The following is a 20611-nucleotide window of genomic DNA, read 5'->3' as shown; positions in this document are numbered from 1 at the left end:
CAGGCAAAGAGGACTAAGGTAACCTACAGAAGCCAGAAGCAGGATTAGTATTTTTGTATTACCCCTTAACTCAGCCTTCCCAACTGTTTTTTTTTTTGAAAGCTTAGGGGTTTTGTTGAGATTGCTAGCAATATCTGCCACATATACCGTAAGTAACAACTGACACCAATGATCTTTTATGTAATCTATAAGTAAAATTTCTTCCTACTGGCCACGTATGCAATCTTTCCAATTACCGCCATGTGCTTGGGCACTGCATTGACTATTGACTCTAGTGTTGATGAAAAGCCAATGAAAGTTCAAATTTTGCAAGCTCGTCTCAAAGCTTGCGCCTTCAATACACAGTACAATAAGCTACTAATGCTATTTCAGTTACTGAAAGTAATATGGTATAGAGAAACCATGGGTGTCAAATACAAAACTACACCATAGTCCATGTTTGTTTAGTTATTCTTATATCTACAGCATACTGTCTCATATCTCATGAGCTCTAGATGAGATCTGAAAGGTATTTCTAGGGCTACAAAGGTTGATAAAGGCTCTTCTAGACTAAACAAGCATTTAAACTCTTGCTATGCAGGGAAGCTACAACATACTGCTTTTTTGATGCATGATTTCAATTTTAGGTTCAAACAGAGGGTCCTTTAACTTCTGTGAAGTGTCTTCTTCAAGTGGTAAACAACAGAGAGTCCCTATTTAGATGATTGGTGGGGGTAATGGTTTTATTTTCAGTTTTATAAAAAATAAAGCTTAAAAATTGCGTATATGTGAGCCTATGGAATAGACTGGCAGCTGAAAGAAAATTGACAATTCTAACTTGCAGGACAAAAACGCTCCTCTCCAACAGCTAAAAGCCTTCAATGCAAGAAAATAAATGAGGGCTGACATTTATGAAGTGGACACTTCACACGTGTCTATATTAAACATGGGACAAGGCAGTTAAATTGCCATTCACAACATTTTCATTAATCTAAACACCAGTTTAAAGCCCAATTCAGCAAGACCTAATTTTGTTTGTTTAGAAAAAACTGTTAAAGGTTTAAAACCATCTCTGAGTTTTCTTCACTCCTTTCTTGTCCCGTAAGATAGCACTGAGAATAAAATCTTCAATAGTGACACAGGCAGTAATAAAAACAACGAATCTGATAGCATCAATGTCAAAACCTGATGTCCTCTAATTTTTGCACAAAGTTAATTTAATTGTTTCATAAAATTGATAATAAATGCATTACTTTTTAATTGGATCAACAAAAAGTTATCAATATATCAATATTATCAATGAGTTTTCGAGACCCCCAGATTGATTTCTGATTCATTTTTGGAGAATATATGCATGTTCTACTTCCTTCATTAAGAGAACATTGGAGCAAAAATATACTGATCTATTTGCATTATGATCAATTACAAAGAACTCACACTAAAGATTTGAAAGTCAACACACTGAACACATTGACCGAATTAAAGTTGTATAGATAGCTTATCGTAGACGACGCAACTGGGACTCCCAAGCTTGCAATATATCAATTTTTTTTCCCTTGGGTTTAGAATTGCTTTAAATAAGGTACAGGGCAATTTAGGATTATGGGTCCTTTAAAAAGGAGGGAGGTTTGAAGAAGAAAGGGAACAAGGGACCTATAAGGCTGGGAGTCACACAGCAGCTTTCCGCAAGACTTCCTGTGATAGGACATCTGCATTGCAACATACTCATCAAGCAACTAAAGGTTTCCACAGGCACAACTGGAGCGAACCTGCGCTCTGTACACTTCTGGTTTCAATTCTAACAATGGAGAAAACATAAAATAAAAACACCACTGCTATTCAAACTGGCACACAGACAGACAATGAATACAGGCTTTCTGTACCATCCCTGTTTATAGCAAGTGATAAAAACAGCAAATGTAGCGAGATTATCCTTAAATGCAACTAAATGAAAAGAGCTTTCAATTTATGTCAGTATTAACAATATTGTAAAATAAGACGGGGAAAGCCGGAGATTATATTTATCGAGCATGTTCAAAAGCACTGAATCAAAAGAAGAGACAATAAACTGAACTGTGGCAAGTCTCTTATCATCCAATAAGTTCCTCTATAACAAAGAACAATCAGGACTTGCTGATTAGGGTCTTTTTGGTGTAACTGAGCCAAGGAAAGGCCTTATCTTGCTGCATTCTAGAACCGAAGATTAAAAAAAGGCAATTACCTCTATTATACTAGACCACAAGATAAGGGCCTGATGGTTATGTCAGATCAAGAAAAGTGAAAACTAGCTGACCTTAAAATCCCAGCTGCGAATTGATATAAAGTGCATTTTTGTGATGCTAAAGAGGTGCCCCGCTTAATAGCATACTGGAAGGGGAGATATTTCACAGATATCAAGGAAGCCCAAAGAGCGGGTCAAACATATTACAGCTAATGTTGGCTCTGGTCAGGTTTTTGTGTCTTGCATTCAAAATGATCTGGCAGCTCTCTACTTTACTAAGGTACTTGAAGTGTTGGTCCTTATCAGGAGCGATGTGAAAAAAACACTGACACTTGTGATTCTTGAATGAAAAAACTATAGAAATATGATCTCTGGAAAGATGATATAATGATATAAATTTTGGATATAATGATATAAAACCATTTTTCAAGTAAAAATTGAATGTCCGACCATTTTAAAAAGAACACATGACATTGTCTAACCTAAGTCCCCCACCCCACCTATTTTTGAATGTTTTAGTCTGCTCAATGTTTTACAAAATTAAAATGAACAATAAACATAAGGAACCCCTTGGTTCTACAGGGAATATATACAATTAGTCTGGTATGGGGAAACTTACTGTTGGCTATAATTTACTGCAAAAAAAAGGGGAAAAGTTTCTTCTGTCCTTAAAGCGTACCTATACTCAGAATTTTCACTTTACATAAAAGGGTAGAGAACATAGTAGGGTAAAAATTCTGTTTAGTTTTTTTTTTTTTTTTAAAAAGGGTGCTGCACCACCCTACAATTCTCGGCTGCCTAGGCGGTTGGGAATGAATGGGAGCACAAAGCCTCCCGAGATACCCACATCAGGCATCCCGGGAGGCTCTTAGGCACTCCTTTTACACATGCCCAAGCATCTCGGGCATGAACAGAAGGATCCTTTGCTAAAAAAGAAAAATTTGCTATTTTTTTTTTCATCCTACGTCACCTGATCTCGCACCTGTGTCGGGTAACATAGGATGAAGAACCCACAAGAGAAGATGAAGATGGCGGCGCCCTTGTTGTTGGAACAATCCGGGACCCGATGCCGGACACCCCTGGAGTGATAGGTGTGCCCTGCGGGATTGAAGGTAAGTGTTTTTTTTGTGTTTTGAGTATAGTTCCTCTTCAAATTAAAGTTGCCAACCCCTGGATTCTGTAATTTAATGCACTTAAAGATACATTTGAAACTAAAAATTAAGATTTGAGCAGTATACTAGGGGCACAGTTTTTTGCACTGTAGTTTTGTACTAGTCTTCCATACTTCTATTGGACTGTAATCTGGTGATACTGGAGCATATCTAATCTTTAATACTCAGTGGTGATCCTGAAACCCAGAAGGGATACTGGTACATATGTTGGTGACCTGAAAACACCTATTGATGATAATGGAACACCATCCTTAGTCTCCCTCATATACAGAAAGTATGAAGACAAATGAAAGTACTAAGAAGTTTTCTACATCTGCCAATTAGATTCAGGTATCCATTGGGTTATACTATCATTGGGGGACATTAAAACAGAACAAGAACCAAGTATGTGTTTTTTTTACTTTTTATGTTTCCATCTCAACAATACCAGTATCTTAACGTTTGTATTATGCACAAGTTAGGAAATTGCTCAGTCCTCAAGCTGATGATGCCCAGGGCCACCAAAAGACACCATCATTCAAAAAACAAACTTCATTCCTCTTTGAGCAACGGCTTCCCCCTAAACACTGGCTTCTCCCCTGATGCATTCCTCCCTAACCTATTACAACATGCCACAGAAATACAGGAAACAAAAACTGACAACACATTCAATCACTGGTCCACATAAAGGTTCATGAAGTTCTAGATCAAAAGCATAAGTACAAATTAACACTGATAAGGAAGGAATATCAGATACAATTGAATGGAATTATGAGCAGTTGCAATTGATTTAGACATAGGAAACACCTTTCAAATAATTGTAAAGACAACACAAAAGTTTCGGAGGTGGGACTGTCTACAAGATGAAACGTTGAACACATATTCTGTATAAATGGTAATAGAGTTCTTGCTGGGTGTTTAAATAAATTGCTATGGTCTCAGGCTTTTCCCATGTAAAGCTGGCAAATTCTTCCACCATTTCTAAGCATGTCAAGTCATTTCTAGAGGTGTCACTACTTCAAAACAGCAAAGCACTCATATTCTACAACTGCCGTGTAAGGACATTGCTCATTAGTTTCGGCAACAATTTCAGCCCGTTTTCAGCTAAACCGACGTTCCGAAGGGATAGCTCTAGACAGGAAAGTTGTGAGACATATAGGCTGAGACAAGAACTAGGGGAACAATCCCCATTATTAACAGCAATATTAAATAAGCTTGCCAGAACTGACAAGCACTGCAGAGGTATGGAAGCCATAAAGCTGTCTTCATGTCTCATCTTTAAGGGGATGTCTGAGGTAAGCAGGGAGGACTACAGAGGCCACATAAAGCTGCTATAAAACATTCAAATTTTTCTCAGGAAGGCAAGACCCAGCAGGGATTATCTGATGGCCAATTAAATGCTAAAATTTAAACTTTCTGATCAGATGAAGTTGTATTAGATTTTTTTTAAGTAGGTGTACCCTCAATCATGCTATAATTTCATATAATCTGTAACGTGGTAATAATAATAATATTAAAAAGTATTTTTTTAATCTATTTAAATCTATAGCAATCCCTATCTCTCTCTCCCAACCACCCTTTTTACTGTGCCATCGTCTCACATTAGCTGTGCAGGCTATTCCGCTAAAGACTATAGGAGGAAATGCCAATGTCTATTGCACAGGGTGCATGGCGCACTATAGTCATCATCAGGAAACTGATCCGGGAAAACATCATGAGGTTGCCACTGAAGGGAGTGCAGTGAGAAAGGAAGCGTTTGTCAAAAGGCTGAAGAAGATCAAAGTACAATCAAGCAGAAATGGGATTTTGGTTAATAAAAAAGCATGGAAATTTATACAATAAACATTATTTAGCAAACCAACTGGTAATTCATACGGGGCACTTGGCAGGCAGTTGACTGCTCAGTAAATGCTTGTCTCAAACCTAGCTAGCCCTGGTAGCACACACATTCAGCTTTCTCCAGGACCAAGTACTTTTTTCTGCATGAATGAGAGCGCTCTTTCATCTATCATCTATGGGCTGTCAACAGCAGGGCTAACAACAGTAATTTTGAGCGCCATATTAAACTTCTTGGAACCCCACCATGTCTAAGAGTTCCAATACAGAAGTACCCCTTGAACTTGCTCCCCATACCCCCCTTGAACCTAGCCCTTCAACCATGGCAGACCTGGTCAACAGAGGCAAAACTGCCAGCCTGGCATGATCAAGCTGCCACCACCCTGACCAGTGATAACTGTTGAAATTATTATTAAAAGTACTTCCAATATGTATATTGACCTAAATAAGTACAAGGTCAATAAGGATTTATTTATTCCCCATGGACTCCTGGATGGAATTCAGTGAGCTAGGAAATCCAAACTGAGCAACAAAAATGTAAAACCAAGTGCTACCCGCATTGGCATGTTAGAGCAATCCATATAAAGATAAAATAATCTGCATTTATTTGGAAGACAAGGCTGATTTCACTTATGTATTTTTCACCATGTGCTCAGACCAGATTGCCCAAACTCATGACAATGACAAGTTTCTTCCTAAAGCAGATAAGAAAAGCAGAAATAAGAGGAAGTTACTGTGCTTTCTGATGATGAGACACCAATGGAAAAAGTGATCATAAAGAAAAAAATGTTCAAATTCCCACAAGGCTGGCAACCACAGAAACTATTCAGACTAATCTATATCAGACTGGCAGTAAAGACTTTAATAAAAAAAAAAAAAAAAAATACAGCGAGTTTAAAGTTTCCGATCCAAGCCCACCCACTCAGCCTATGCTGATGTCTCAAGCCTCAGGCTGTATTTACTGAGCTAATGAATGGAGATACATGGCTACCATGTGCAGAAAAAGGTGTATTGATGGTGCAGGAATCATGGGTGGATATAACATTTGTGCAGCTGCAGAAGAAACCTTGGTAATAGGAGCATATATTATTTATACTAGGAGTGGGTAAGAGAGGAGTTGGGGCTACCTCTGGTTAATACACAAACCTGAACATTGCTTTTTTTGCTGCAAGGAGCAACAAATTCCTAATATTGCCCTAACAACTGAAAGCTAAATGTCCTAGCATGTAATCTACAAATGGTGTCAGACAAATAGCACCTTTTAAATACTGTCTTTCCAGCACTGAGATGTAAAATGATTCTCATTCTCAGTTCTTACACCATTTGGACTGGAAGTGAAGGGTTACCAGCTATAACTCAGTTGCCGTCATGAACCAATAGACAGTTCTGGGTATTACAGAGGCTTTTCTTCCTTATATAATTGTTCTATATACCCATGCATACTAAATAAATGCCGATACTTCAATATGTAAGAAAAGGTGGATTTGGTGAACAAAGACTTGCGCATGCACATGTGGGCTGGCACAAGGGTAGCATGGAAAGGAAAACTCAAACCTCTGAGTCTTCTATTGAATTCTGTGTCCCATGACCCTCTGCCCTTTCTTTTTTCTTACTCTGGAGTTAAATGAAGTGGAAGTAGGAAGGAATTCCCCAATGGAGTCACAGACAGCAATAAAAAAATGATCCTCTAATATTTCCAAATTCAAAACTTATAAAAAAAAAACTTGGCTGTCTTTTAGATTTAATATTAGAACATCTTAGCATTACTGCATGTGCAGAGGTATTTTACTGCCAAACCTACATAGATATCTGAAGTGCCCGGGCCCTACACCTTCTAAAAAAAAGCGCTTACTGTGCATTATTCTAACTCTCATAGGCGTTGGTGGCACCCGCCCTTTGGTACAGAGGTTCACTCTGTACCTGGCAAAGACACCATTGCTATTTCTATCTCTGCTGCTAATTAAATAAATCACCAACGTAAAAAGTTTGTGTGTCACTAAAAAGCTTTCTCCAGTCTTACATATTTAAGTAGAAGTTTAAAAGAAGCCTAATGCTCATTATGTTTAACTGCAATCAGCCAAGATACTGAACTCCCCAATAATTAAATACAAAGCAGATGCATTATTTATAGATTGACTTTAATAGGCTTTAGTACACAATCGTATGGGTTTCAGTCTTTATGAAACAGTTATCTGCAGTCATTTACACAATTAGGCTGCTGCATATTTAAACAGCACAGCATGCATTTAGGAGAGGCTCTCACAAAAATGAAATGTTAATTGGCCCCAAAAAAGAAAAAAAAAATACGGCAAATGGTTGGGTACATTAATCTCACTGATGGTTTCTATATGAATAACACCACTTTGTGAGTTAAGGGCATAGGTAAAATTTAGGAAATTACCTTGACGGATAACCAAACAGTTAACACAACAAAACGCACAAATGCACAGGGTAATGCAACCCCTTTGCATGTTTTTTTTCAGGGTTTTCTCAGTGTATTGTGAGGAATATTTTATTTAGTACAATGGAACAATGGATCAATGTTTTCACGTGTGCTGCTATACATTTATCCCCGATTAGATTTGATGGCAGTGCATTACCAATGCAATAGTGGAAAGGTTCTATGGAAAACTTTACTATCCTTAAAGATTTAAAAATTTGCACTGAATAGAGGGAATGGTCTCTAAAAACAGTTATCCAGTGCCCCCCTTCACCACCACCTGTACTTACGAATTGTAAATGGAACACCCTATCTGGGATTTATATATATTAATGTATATCATGCAGTCTGCTGTGTCCCCAGCCCTTAGCTTGCAATGTAACCACTGAAAAAGAGCATTATTGGCTTGAAAGTAGATCTGGCTCCTTTTATTCAATAAGGGCGGTGGGTCTCCAAGTGTTTACATAGAAAGACAGGATGCAGCAGACCATGGTAATTACTTAATGGCACATCCCAGATGGGGACTTTATTTTAAAGTAAACATTCTATTGCTCATGCATGTTAACATAGTGGTGCCATCATCATCTGCTCTCTCGGTATCATGATTCGCTGCATAATAATTATTATTTAATCCTTTTGTAATCTGTTGCTTATTTAAACTATTGATAAAGTGACCTGATACATCATTGATTGCTAACTCCGGGTCTTAAGAAGCTGAATACAACAAGGTGCTCTTGTATCTCAATTTAATGACAGATAATGGACACTGCAATGAAACGGGTTAAAGTTTTGGTGATGGCAGCAGAGATTTCCACATCTGGAAACGATTTCCTATTTTGTCTGTTTTCTTCAGTTCAGGGGTCTTGAACTGCAGTCCTCCAGGGCTGTAAACTGTCCAGGATACAAGGCTGTTTGTGCTTGACACTGTGTGTCAATCAGAACGAATGAGACCCTTACCGGCCCACCTGCAAAAATTCCCTCAAAGGCAAAGACTTCACTGTTTATGGGTTTGATTTATGTTCCCTGAAATGTTCAGGAACACAAATTTCAGCAGCTTCTTTGAATTCCTTAGTGAAGTATTCCTGAGCACTGATATTAGGTCGGAAACAAACTGGAACTTATTCACAGTAACACTTTAAAAAAAGGTCAAATTGAAAAGGGAACAGAGTCTACTCCTTTAAAACAGTTCTGTCTACTCCTTTAAAACATATCTTGGTTTATAGAACAGAAGAAATCATTACATTTACCAAAAAATAGGCTGCGGCATGCTTGATCAACAATGGCACAACTAGGGTGCACTTGACCGAAATCTAGGTTATTTATAAATCGAAAATTTATTGGGAAAGCCTACTTTTCCAACAGTTAGCTGGATGAGAGGGTTAGGGGTGGGGAGAAGTCACAGAGAGAAATTCACCATTGATCAGTAATCTGGGTAAAAAGATTGACGTAAAAAAGAAATAGATCCCTTACCTGGACATCAACAATAGTATAACGAATAGGGTATGGTGATATTAAATCAATTTCCCCCAAAATATTGAAGCCCCAGAGTCAGACAAGGCGACTAGTATTTGCAAAATAAGAATTAGCAGCAGCTGCCCCCATATGTTTTTTCAGGTTTACTTTAAAACCACCAGTTTTAAAGTCAGTAATAGCTATACTGTCATGGCTGCCTTCTTTATTAACATATCATGATCGACCGGATTATGGAAGCAAATTGTTTTGGCCATGTGGCTATGCACAAGCCCTATTTTGTATGGGAAAGTTAGAATCTCCCTAAAGGTCAGCTGATACCAGGACAGAAAGTGCACTAAAATAGGAAGAAAAAGAAAATTGTCTACTGGGGACAACGCCTAAAAGTGGTCCCCTTTTAGGCATGATTTGGGGATATGTTACTATTGAAAATTGAACTTTCATTTACATTTACAAAACATAAAGATAATAAAGAAGGAGCTTTCCTTGTAGTTCTTCACAATGGTTGTGCCTTACTGGTTATACCTCAGTGTGACTCCACTCATCTGGCCTGATTAATTAAAACAAGACATGTATTCATCCACCCAAAAAGATGGACAACTTAGGAGGAAATTTGAGGGTCCTGGATCTGAAGAAGGGACAGTCATGGTGGAGAGGTATGTCAATGAATAGTGTCGGCATGATTCGGTGCCTAGGTTAAATAGCTCTGGAGTGCATGTAGGGAGTTAAACCATCCCAACTTAGCCATAGAAGATAGCTGGAGACTCCAAACCCAGAAGACGTAAAGGGCAACAACAGAGCAACAATGGTCATTTCAGCCATCATTGTGCTGGACTTTTTGGCCACTAAGTCTGCCATAATGTGCAAATATGCTGCCCATTCTCGTACGTTATAGCAAACCCTGAGTTCTGGCAGCTATGTTCTTTTTTAAAATACAACCTTTCTCAGAATAATGAACCTCCTAGAGATTACTTAACATTTAATAATTTAAACCTAACTATAAACAGGTTAGAGTATTCCACGCGTAATACAAATGGAAAGCTTCCTTTCCAAATCTGTCTCTACAGCAACAAGAGATTAGGGAACAAATAAAAACAGTTGTAGCTGGAGCCACAAAGTCTTCTGTCCTAGTCCAATTTTGGGTGATATGCACACCAAGCTCGTCACAAAAGAATCCAAAGCCATTAGTCACAGACATACCTATCGTAACAGAGGCAGAGAATGCACAAAATCTACATCGACAAATTTTGATCATCATTGGCACTGCACATACGCATGGCCAGGAGAGCATCAAAGGGTAATTACATTTATGAAACATACAGCGTGACGTCCCTGTATACGGAAGAGCAATTATACTTGTTGCCTTGACGTTCAAACAAACAAGCTGATATGAATTTCACATGCAGGCGTATACACAAACTTTAAGGCATATGATAATTTAGTTCCAAGAAATGCAAATTTTAAACACAGGCAATGAATAGGCATGAAGTCTCGTACTCACTGGCAAGGGCTGCTAAATCTGTTTACCAGACCTAGTTATAGAGTCCGACTGGAGCACAGTTTGTTTTCTTTATTCATATTATTTTTTGCTATGTTTTTAAAGGGTCGCTGTACATGATGACACAATTTTTTACATGATTTATGCAAATAGGGATTAAAAGCATGATGACTCTGAGCACATAGCTAAATACAATGCTGAAATGCATATGTTCATTGTTTTGCCTGCAAATGTATTTTTTTTTCAATCTTGCCATGTTATTTAGGTATCTGTTACCACCCGCTTTAGGCAGGTACTGTACTCATTAGGACCTCTCAGCAAATTGCAATACAATAGGGCAGTATAGCCTGGTCTAGAACACACAATAGTCTGTGATTGTACAATAAATAGCAAGTCCTTCTTTAGACCCAGGAGTCCAAACCCTATGCAAGTTCCATGTTAAATAGTGTCAAAGCTTTCACAGGAATTAAAATGTCCTTCCCTCTCATACATGACAATGTTCCAGTGGTCGTTTAGACATGAGCACTATATGCTGGTGGGAGTCAGATATCTGGGAGGACCAGGTAATTAAGCAGACTATGTTAGATTAGCAGGTCAGGGAATCAAACAAGGGGTGTCAGCATGCAATGGGATATTCTTTCAAGGGATCCTTCACTTTGCCCGGAATAGACATAATTTCTGTAAAGGGTATATGTAACCAAAAATGTTTTTGTAGTTTTGGAGAGAGTAGGGTAGTACTGGCATAGTGTAGTTCTTGTGGCTATGTCACAAGAGGAAGTCTCCCAAAGAGGGTGATTCCCCCGCTAGATAGTTGTCCCAGAAGAAGTGTTTTTTCTCATGTTCTGGGAACAGTTCCAAGGGGATTTCCCATAACTTCCCCTTCTAGTGACCATAGTTTGGAGTATAAAAAGAAAGGGTAGCCATGCCCAATGGAGACACAGACAGTAGTAAAAACTTAACATAGGGTCTAACTCAATGGGTTCCTCCCTTTATCTAGAATGAAGTCAAACATTTGCCTGTAGATATACATTTAAAGCCTAACTTCAGCATTTTAAACAAATATTTTCCCTGAGGAGTGGGAACCCTTCCACTACTAGGGTTAAATGCTCATTTAGGTCAAGGGGGTAAGTAGGGGATAAGCAATATTTGCTGTTAATCCTTCCTCCTCCAAATGACTGGTCCCCCTCAGTATGGATGAGCAAGAAGGCCTCTGCCTGTCTCGCGAAAATTTCCTCGAACTTCAGATGGGTAAGCGAAATTTCAGCAAACTGAATTTGCAGACCCATCTGTGCCAGCCCTGGGAATCATCCTGTGAGTGTGCGATCCTCGGGCACTAGAGGTTAATTGAGGACAAGTCTCCCCATTCATCACCTCTAGTGCTCTCTGTTTGGCTAAGAAAAGGAAAATCCTGATGACACTTGAGCTGTCATCACGGTTTACCTTTCAGTCAGCTCTGCTGTCCGCTGTCAGCTCCGCTCCCCTGATTGCTCTTGCAGGTCCCGTTCTTGCTTACATGTTTAGTAAGCAAGAAAGGCACGATTCGCAGCGTGATCGAATTTACAAATTTCGCTCATCCCTACCCCTCAGCCTCCAAAATACCTGATTTCATCTACTAAAATACAGGACCAATAGTCCATTATTGTAGGTAAAGACACTAAGTGCCATGCCGGTCGCCCTGGAGGAGCGAGGGTTGATCTACCAGGGGCCCAACAGGTGAATCGCAATCTACCGGTAGATTGCAAAGGCAAGGCAAGTAGATCGCGAAGCCCTGCCTTTCAAAATAAACTCTACCACGCACAGGAATTATTAAGTCCACGTTTTTATTGTTGGTAGATCGTTTTGACTTAGTCATTTTAAAAGCAGCTCGCAAAACCAAAAAATTGTGGGCACCCCTGCTCTAAGCAAACATCCCTGTTTTACCCAAACAGCATTTAACCTTCCCAATGGTGGGAAAGCCCCACTGGAAGGGTAGTTTGTTTCTTAATCCTTAAATTCAGCTTTAACTTATTGTCTGCTTTGGTATACTGCACTTCCAATAAGTTTGCTGCTTAGGAGATAAATTTTTTTGGGGGGGGCGATTCGTAGGAATAATATCTAAGTCTCCTATAATATCCAGTTACTTATGACCAGTATTTCACATTTTTTAGCACAAACTTAGGGGGAGAAAAGTGTTTTTTTGTATTCTTCTGTCTGAGAAAAGGAAATCCTTACATCAAGCTCTTCTGTCCTTTCAGACGCAGAAGGATTACCGATTTAGCCAGGGAATACACAGGAAAATTGTAATAGGAATCTGTCTTAAATAATCCAGTGTGAGTTTCAGATAAATGTCTCTGCTTCATATTTTACCAAGTTTGACAAATGGAATTTTAATAACCATATGTATGAGTATTTGTGTTTTTTTCGTAGTACGGGCCATACATTAGACATGTCTCCACAAAGTGCTATGTCATGTACTCTTGGATATTCTTTAAGGACCCATTTAGATCTTTGCAGTTGGCTAAAAGGTGTTGCAGCGAACATATTGACCAGACATATTTTAAGATTTAACATGCATTTCCTCAATGCACCCCATTTATCTTAATTTTGGCTGCTAATGCACGGCAATGGGGACCAGCAAACAATTGTAAGTAAACCGCAATGCATGGCATGTGCAGTAGAGTTCAATGGCACCTTCTGTAGTTGTGAGTTGAGGGTGCTATTCTTGATAAATAGTAAAACAATGCACCACACAAGGTGCCATGTGTTATATTTTGCAGTATCATATGTTTTACAGTCCAAAAAGAAAAAGAATATCAGAACCTTTTTTTATAGAATGGAGAAGAATTATCCCTCCCTTCCACCAGCCATCATTAGCTCTTGTATAGGGAAGCACAAAAACACAGTGATCACGCCTCTGATCTAAAAAGAAGTATGTATTGAAAACAGGAAGGTTTGATATAAAAATATAGTAAGCGTGTTGATCTGGGGGGGCAAAAAGGGAAAAATTGACAAATTAAGCTTCACCTTTTTGGGGTAACAAGAAAAAATCATTCTTAAATTATTGCCCAGGGTTAACAATGTCCAAAGCGAAGTCCTAACCTTGTTAGTGTTCTCAAAACTCCACAAGCTAGTCATTCACTGGCCCCTTAACCTTGCAACCAACAATCTTACATTGTAGGACAAAAAAAAGAGGGGTGTAGGGCAAAAGCATTGCTGACAAACAGCATCGATCAGTACTGTGAATATAGAACCGAACTGTATATAGCCTTAGCTTTCCTGGCCTATAGGGAAAACCAGTAAAATTATGAAAAAATTTGCATCTGAAAGCATTTTGCAGACGTGTCTATACCTTCAATACCTTCAAATACCCAAATTACCTTGAAATACCCAAATGCCTTCAGACCCATGCTGGATTATTATCTCTGAAACCTGCCCCCCAAGCAACATCCATCCTTACACAAAACATTTCATTATTTTCCTTGTTCTAACCTTGTTCAAAATGTTGTGATAACATATAAAAAAAAATATATCAGATAATTCTTTCAGGTGAGAGATACATTTACGGGGGAAAGCCCCCTCTTTCCCTCTGCTGGCTATAGGCACATGCCTACCGTACCCAATAGCAAATCCTATCCTGCCCATGACATCATAACAATATTTACTGCCAGAAAATATCTCAAGCTAAAACATTTATGTGCCAAGCCAAGAAAAGCAGCTTTGATTTGAGGATGTGGCAAATCCCCCATCTGGGGCAAGTTTGTAGTACTTACCCTTGTGACGACTCTTTCCTTTGTTTAACCGACGCTGTATCTCATTTTGTAAGGAGCTGAGTACTGTGTCAGTGCTACGTAAGAGAAAAATGACAAATTACAACTTAATAAAAAGTATATTTTATTTAAGAAAAAACACATTTTTTAGTGAATAACTTTATCTGGGAGGGGGGGATTGGTAGAATGGCACTACCCTCTGTGAACAGATCCTGGTCAGGGCACATTCTGACTTTTGCAGTGTTTAAGCATACACTTTAAGCAAAGATCCCAGGACGTGAAAAGGAATGAAATCTGCACTCTGCATGCTCTTCTGTCTAGTTCTAACACTCCCTACTTGATAAGTTTAAAGGAAGTTGCTCTTTAACTGTTTAGCAGAGAACTTTAATTTTTCAAGACAAGCAAAAATCTTACGAACCCACAATGGCAGGATACTGACACCTGGGTTCAACACAAAGATCACTGAAATAAAATATACCTACACTTATGCATAGAATACAGTAAAAGTAGTTTCTTTCTAACAAACAGAAATCGAACATCTAAATAAGAGGAGATCTGGCTGAAAATATCAGAGACACAAGTAACAGATAATATTTTCACTTAAAGCCAACTATTTCTAAAGCTCCAGCTATGGTTAACCTTCTACTTAATATTCACAGAGTAGTCTTTGAACATAACTTCCTAAATTACAAAAACTCAGAGAAAGAAGAACATAAATAAAGAAAATATTCAAAAGCCAGGAAAATGAGGAAACATATATAGAGTATCAGTGAAATATTAGCATAGCAAGGAGTATAAACATGCATTAAAGCAAGAGGGAGTTTATACACACGCAGACACAAAGTAAAAATTATGCACATCCAATTTCAACACACTTAAACAGCCATACAATAAAACTTTGTTCAAACAGTGCTTAACACCTAAATAATATACCATAGGAAATCAAGCATTTTAAATTATTTATACCAAATATTAATAATTCAAAAATATCACTAGATGTAAGTGTTTATAGGGAAGTACACCCTTGGGCCCATGAGCTGGTATTGACCCTTTAGAAGTTATTACTTCTTGTAGGCGTTTTGCATAACTTCGCACTAGTGTCTGACTGTTTTTGACCACATGCAAACTCTATTACAAAATGTTTGTTGATTTCCCTCCATCAGCTAGCTGTTTCAAGTTCCCTATACCATTTATTGGGAATGTAATCAGGGTTTTACTAAGCCAGCCCATAACCCTCCTTTTTTTACTTTTTGAGTCATTCTTTGGTGGAATGATAGTGTGACTTGGATTATTATTGTGATAAAAAATCTATTTAAAATTCAGTTTATGAACAGATAGCCTTACAGTGCTATCAAGAATGCTTTATTATAATACAGAATTCATGGTTGGCTCAAAGACTTCAAACTACCCAGATCCTAAGCACCAAAGCAATCCCAATTCATGACATTTGGCTACCAAGCTTCAAGGTGGCATCTGGTTCTTTTGGAATTAGGGTTATTGTGAACAAACATCTCTATCTTGTATTCATCACTCTACAGAACATCATTCCAGAATGCCTGGGCTTTACCTATACATTTCATGCAGAACATTAATTGATCTAATGTTCTTCTTGGATAGCAGAAACTTTTTTGTCCTGGCAACACTCCATTGTAGTTGTATTTGGTGCAATGCACTCTGATACAAACTTTTGCAAAATTGACCTGTAGGTCCTGTGTAATGAGTTTTGAGTTCTTGGAGACCTATTTTAGCCTATTTTTTTAGCCTAAGACAATCAAAAGTCACACATTTGAAAGCTCTGCCATTTGAAGATTATCCCCCTTACAGTAAAATGAGTAAAAAGATTTCAAATAATTTGGAGACATTTTTACAACCCATGCCAGACTCATAGACATCCACAACTTTCTTTCTAAAGGCGGTAACAAGCACTTATGATCTTGGCACGATGACACGACACACATTATTAGAGAACACCAGATCCTTCATATCAGAGCTTTCCATCACTATGCTTTTCAAAGAGATTCTAATACTTGGCACCAAATCTGGACCACCTTGATGTATTTGAAGGGGTAGAAAATAGGGTAGGGTTATATTTATTGTTCCATGCTACAAATGTGCATTTTCCTCAGTTTAGATTATGAAATGAACCACACCATATCAATTGTATGCATTGATTGTTCAAGAATATCACTTTTGCTGACATTGTTTGAATGAAGATCCAAAGTTTGCTTGTTCAGTTATGCTACAATACACAATTCCCAAAAAGTGTCCTTTTTTCTGTTACATAAATGTATATTTTGGTCACATCCTGTGCTCAGGTCATATTGGAGCTGTACTGTCTTAGGTCCATATTAAGTACTATAATTTTAATATGATCATGTCCTATCTTACGTCAACAGGTATGGTATAATGCAGGCCAGTGTTTTCCAACTAGGGTTCCTCTATATGTCGCTACAGGTTCCTTGAGCAATGAGCTATTTGCACCTCTCAAGTCAGTTACCATTGACACCAATGATCGTTTTGGCTATTTGTAAGGTTGGCATTCTTCCTCCTGACCAACAATGTAAGAAGCATTCTTCCCATTGACCACGCTAGGTACTCGAGATATGGATAATATAATTATTCCCTGAGACTTCAAACGTTATTTCAATGCTTCCCTTACGTAAGGCTATGTTCAGACTGGCCATGAGGTTACGGTGCAGGTACCGCTTTTTCACGCCAGGTATTCGTTGCCTTGGGGGCAGGCAATAAAAGTAGCTTCCTCCCGCGACAGTCCAATTGACAGTGAATTGGGGTGGCAGTGAGTGTTACAGTACTGCTAACTACAGCCAGATATCAAAAATCTTTAAGATTCAACACTGAGGTGCAAGTGACTGAGCAGTTGGCAAGATGTCAGCAGCTGGAAGGCATGCGGGATCATTGATCCTACGGTAGGTCTGAACTTGCTCAAAGCCTACAACACTACTTTAATATCCATCATGTACTCTATCCATTTGCTCATATATATATATATATATGTATATAAAAATATATATATATGTATATGTATATCTATGCTTGCATAGAGTAAAATATTAGTTGTGCTTTACAGGTGTACACAATGTAACTGTTTTGTAATATGACTGTTTGCAGTACTAGGCAGGTGTAGTGTGTCCTGTGACTGCACTGGGTTCTACACAAAAAATACAAATTCACCTGCCCTGGCATCAAATGTTCCAGAAGATTGATGGGAGTGATGGAAGTGTCGGCAGAGGTGATCTACACGTCAAACCAAAAAACATATCCATATACAGTATTTAAAATTCATCCCGTTGCAGTTTATTTCCCCGAATAAAACGCAATCTGTGCAAGACTTATGTAGTCAGTAAAAATATTATTCTTGGACTTATAACTTTTATTTGGCAGATTAATTCTTTATAATTGCATTTGGATAGCATTCAATTAATGCAAACAGCAGCAATACATGAATTAGCCCTCAACATTCAAGCAATAATTTTTTTTTGCTTAGAATTTAGGGATCGTAGCATGAAATTCAGCAAAACTGTAACTTGCAATAACAATGACTTATGAGGCATTCTGTCATGCAAATGGTGTTTATAAGGAAAGTTTTTTTGGGAACAGGAAGTAAACTAATCTGCAGAATTCAGGTAAAGAGAACCTGCTTCCTAAAAAAGAGCAAATATGTGTGCAGGACTCATTAAAGCTAAAATTTAGACAAATAGATGAATATAAAAATTCATAAAAATAAGGAAGCTGTTTTACCTGGAAAAGGATATGTGTTCCTGATTAAATCCATCCTGCCATACATCACACAATGCCTGGCACGAAACATAAGTAATACAACTCCTGTCCTCTGGCAGTGAAAGGAGAATAAATATACTTCTCCTATATATTCACAAGCATTGGACCACAGTGGATTGGTTTCCTTCTGCTTCTCTCTACTACTTTGACCTCTGTTGTACAGTAAAATGCAAGTGGCCGATGACAAGTAAATTCGTGTACCCCCATTTCTTGCAAAACAAAAATGAATGTAATGATATATTAATAAATATATCAGCGCTGCATTCAATAATTTCTTTTATATCTGCCTGTAATTCAGCTTTAACGTAGCATATTTCTGAGTCATAATCTCGATTAATGTTTCACTGCACTACAGAATTCAATCTGGTTGTGGCCTCCAGAGTTTCTGGACTTTATGCAACCTCGCTGCCATAGAATTGGAAAAGCTCTAATTAAAAAGTACTTTCTAATAACTCAGCATTTTCAGCATATCATTAAAAAATAAAAAGCAATATCTATACTCCAACACTGCAATCTCATATCTCAGCAGGCATAGAGGACTAAGAATTGGGACCCAGGCTATATAAATGCAAAGACCAAATATAGCATTGTGCTTATTAATGTGGATTTGGACAAGGGTCCATGTAAAATACACTATATATATAGATATAGATATATATATATATATATATATATATATACACACATGGCATTATAGCATACTACCAACTTTCTATATCAATGCACATAATAAAACAAACAGGTAAATATACAGCTAGAAAAAATCTTTTTGTTTCTATTGCTATTTATATATTATAAATTCATATATATATATATATATATATATATACGCATGCATAAAAATATATATACCTAAGCATATAAAAATAAATAAGAAGAAATTAGTTACCATACAATCTTTCTAAATTATCAGACGTTTTCTAACCATTTCTGCCATGTACAGAACATTATGTTGGCGCTTTAAAAATACAATTAAATAATAGTAATAACATATACTAATTTCTGACAATATATATTCTCCAGCTTCCTTCTGGCTGGTAAGGCGGCGGTATTCGGGTGGCCTACAGCAGGGCCAATAAGTATGTTCAGAAGCTGAACCTGGTCAGACTTTAACACTACAATAAAGTATATAAATTTGCCAAGGAGAGCAAACCAGGACCCTGAACCCTGGGGAACTTAATAAGTACTAAATTATATAGGTGGTATTTAAACACTGAATGCTGTCTACAGAAAAATATAAATAGATAAAACATTATATAAAAATATAAGATAAAATATATAAATTATATTATAGCATTATTTTATATTATATACAGTAGTAATAGTTTGCCAATATAAAGAACTCTTGCAGTGTAAGTTCACTCTTCCTGTTGTTAAATCATGAATATCCCAAAGTATTATTATTATTTAATATTATTATTATTATTATTAATAATAAACAGGATTTATATAGCACCAACATATTACGCAGCACTGTACATTAAATAGGGATTAAGTATTATGTTAGGCAGTAAAATTATGTTCTATCTTACTAAAGATAAAAGTTAATATGTACAGATAAATGTACAACATGTAGCAACCTATATCAAACAGATTTTGCATTTCAACAATGCAAAGTAGGAGAATGATTAATATAAAAATATACTGAGCTGCTGTGCATATTGTTTTTTTAAACCTCACAAAATGATAATGAATTAACCAGACACAAAATTGTGCATGGAATCAAAGCAGGCCAATAAGTTGACAAATCGGCACACATCTTGTGGTCACGGCTAAGTTATAATTACACACAACAGTCTTCTGCACTTATTCATGCACAGACACATGCATACTCACTAGAGAACACGACACGTTTTAAAAGATACAAAATAGTTTATACGCCTTTAAAATAGAAGCGTATCATGACAATGGATGGAAAATAAAGTCTCCTGAACTTGTTACAAGATGGTCACGTTTTCTAGTGACACGTAACTCACAAACTTCAGGTATTTTCATATAAATTTAATGACATCGACATACTCATACGCTGACCTGCTAATTACTGCTAAATAGACTATAAAAATATAAGTCTATATAAAAATATAATCTCTACATCTCCATTCCTTTAGGAATACACACAGGTCAGGATTTCAAAGGGTTTAATGTACTTATATCCAAATCTTTTTTTTTCTTTTTAATTATAGATTATGGAATAGATGGAACTCCTGTCTTTACTATTGTTTCCAGGACTGGGAGTAAAGGGTAGTCTCCTAAAAAGACATACAGAGCACAAAAAGGGGTTTTACCCAATATTCTATCCAAAATTAAGAATACCAGCACTTGAGTTTAGATTAATTCTAATTGATTCAAAATTAATATTACCATGACAAATAAAATGCCCCCGTACACTCTTACCATTTATCAGTCCCACACACCTGGCACAGCAAACATGATGCCCCTGTACACCCTTCCCATTTAACACAGCAATCACTA

The 20611-nt window shown here is 37.4% G+C and overlaps 1 protein-coding gene across 3 annotated transcripts in view; it reads right to left on the bottom strand.

Annotated features, from left to right (window-relative positions):
- TRPS1 (transcriptional repressor GATA binding 1) overlaps positions 1–20611 on the bottom strand; it is a 194626-nt gene that overhangs the window by 158815 nt on the left and 15200 nt on the right. For 2 of the 3 annotated variants that reach the window (XM_072410718.1, XM_072410720.1), the window contains exon 2: positions 14345–14418. The exons of the other annotated variant lie outside the window; for it this stretch is intronic. The gene's annotated coding sequence lies outside the window, so the exon portion shown is untranslated. The remainder of the gene's footprint in view (positions 1–14344; positions 14419–20611) is intronic. 3 annotated transcript variants of the gene reach the window in all.

The sequence above is a fragment of the Pyxicephalus adspersus genome, chromosome 5 (assembly GCF_032062135.1).
Source record: "Pyxicephalus adspersus chromosome 5, UCB_Pads_2.0, whole genome shotgun sequence".
Taxonomy (NCBI): Eukaryota; Metazoa; Chordata; class Amphibia; order Anura; family Pyxicephalidae; genus Pyxicephalus; species Pyxicephalus adspersus.
This window is presented reverse-complemented; position numbering and strand designations above follow the sequence as displayed.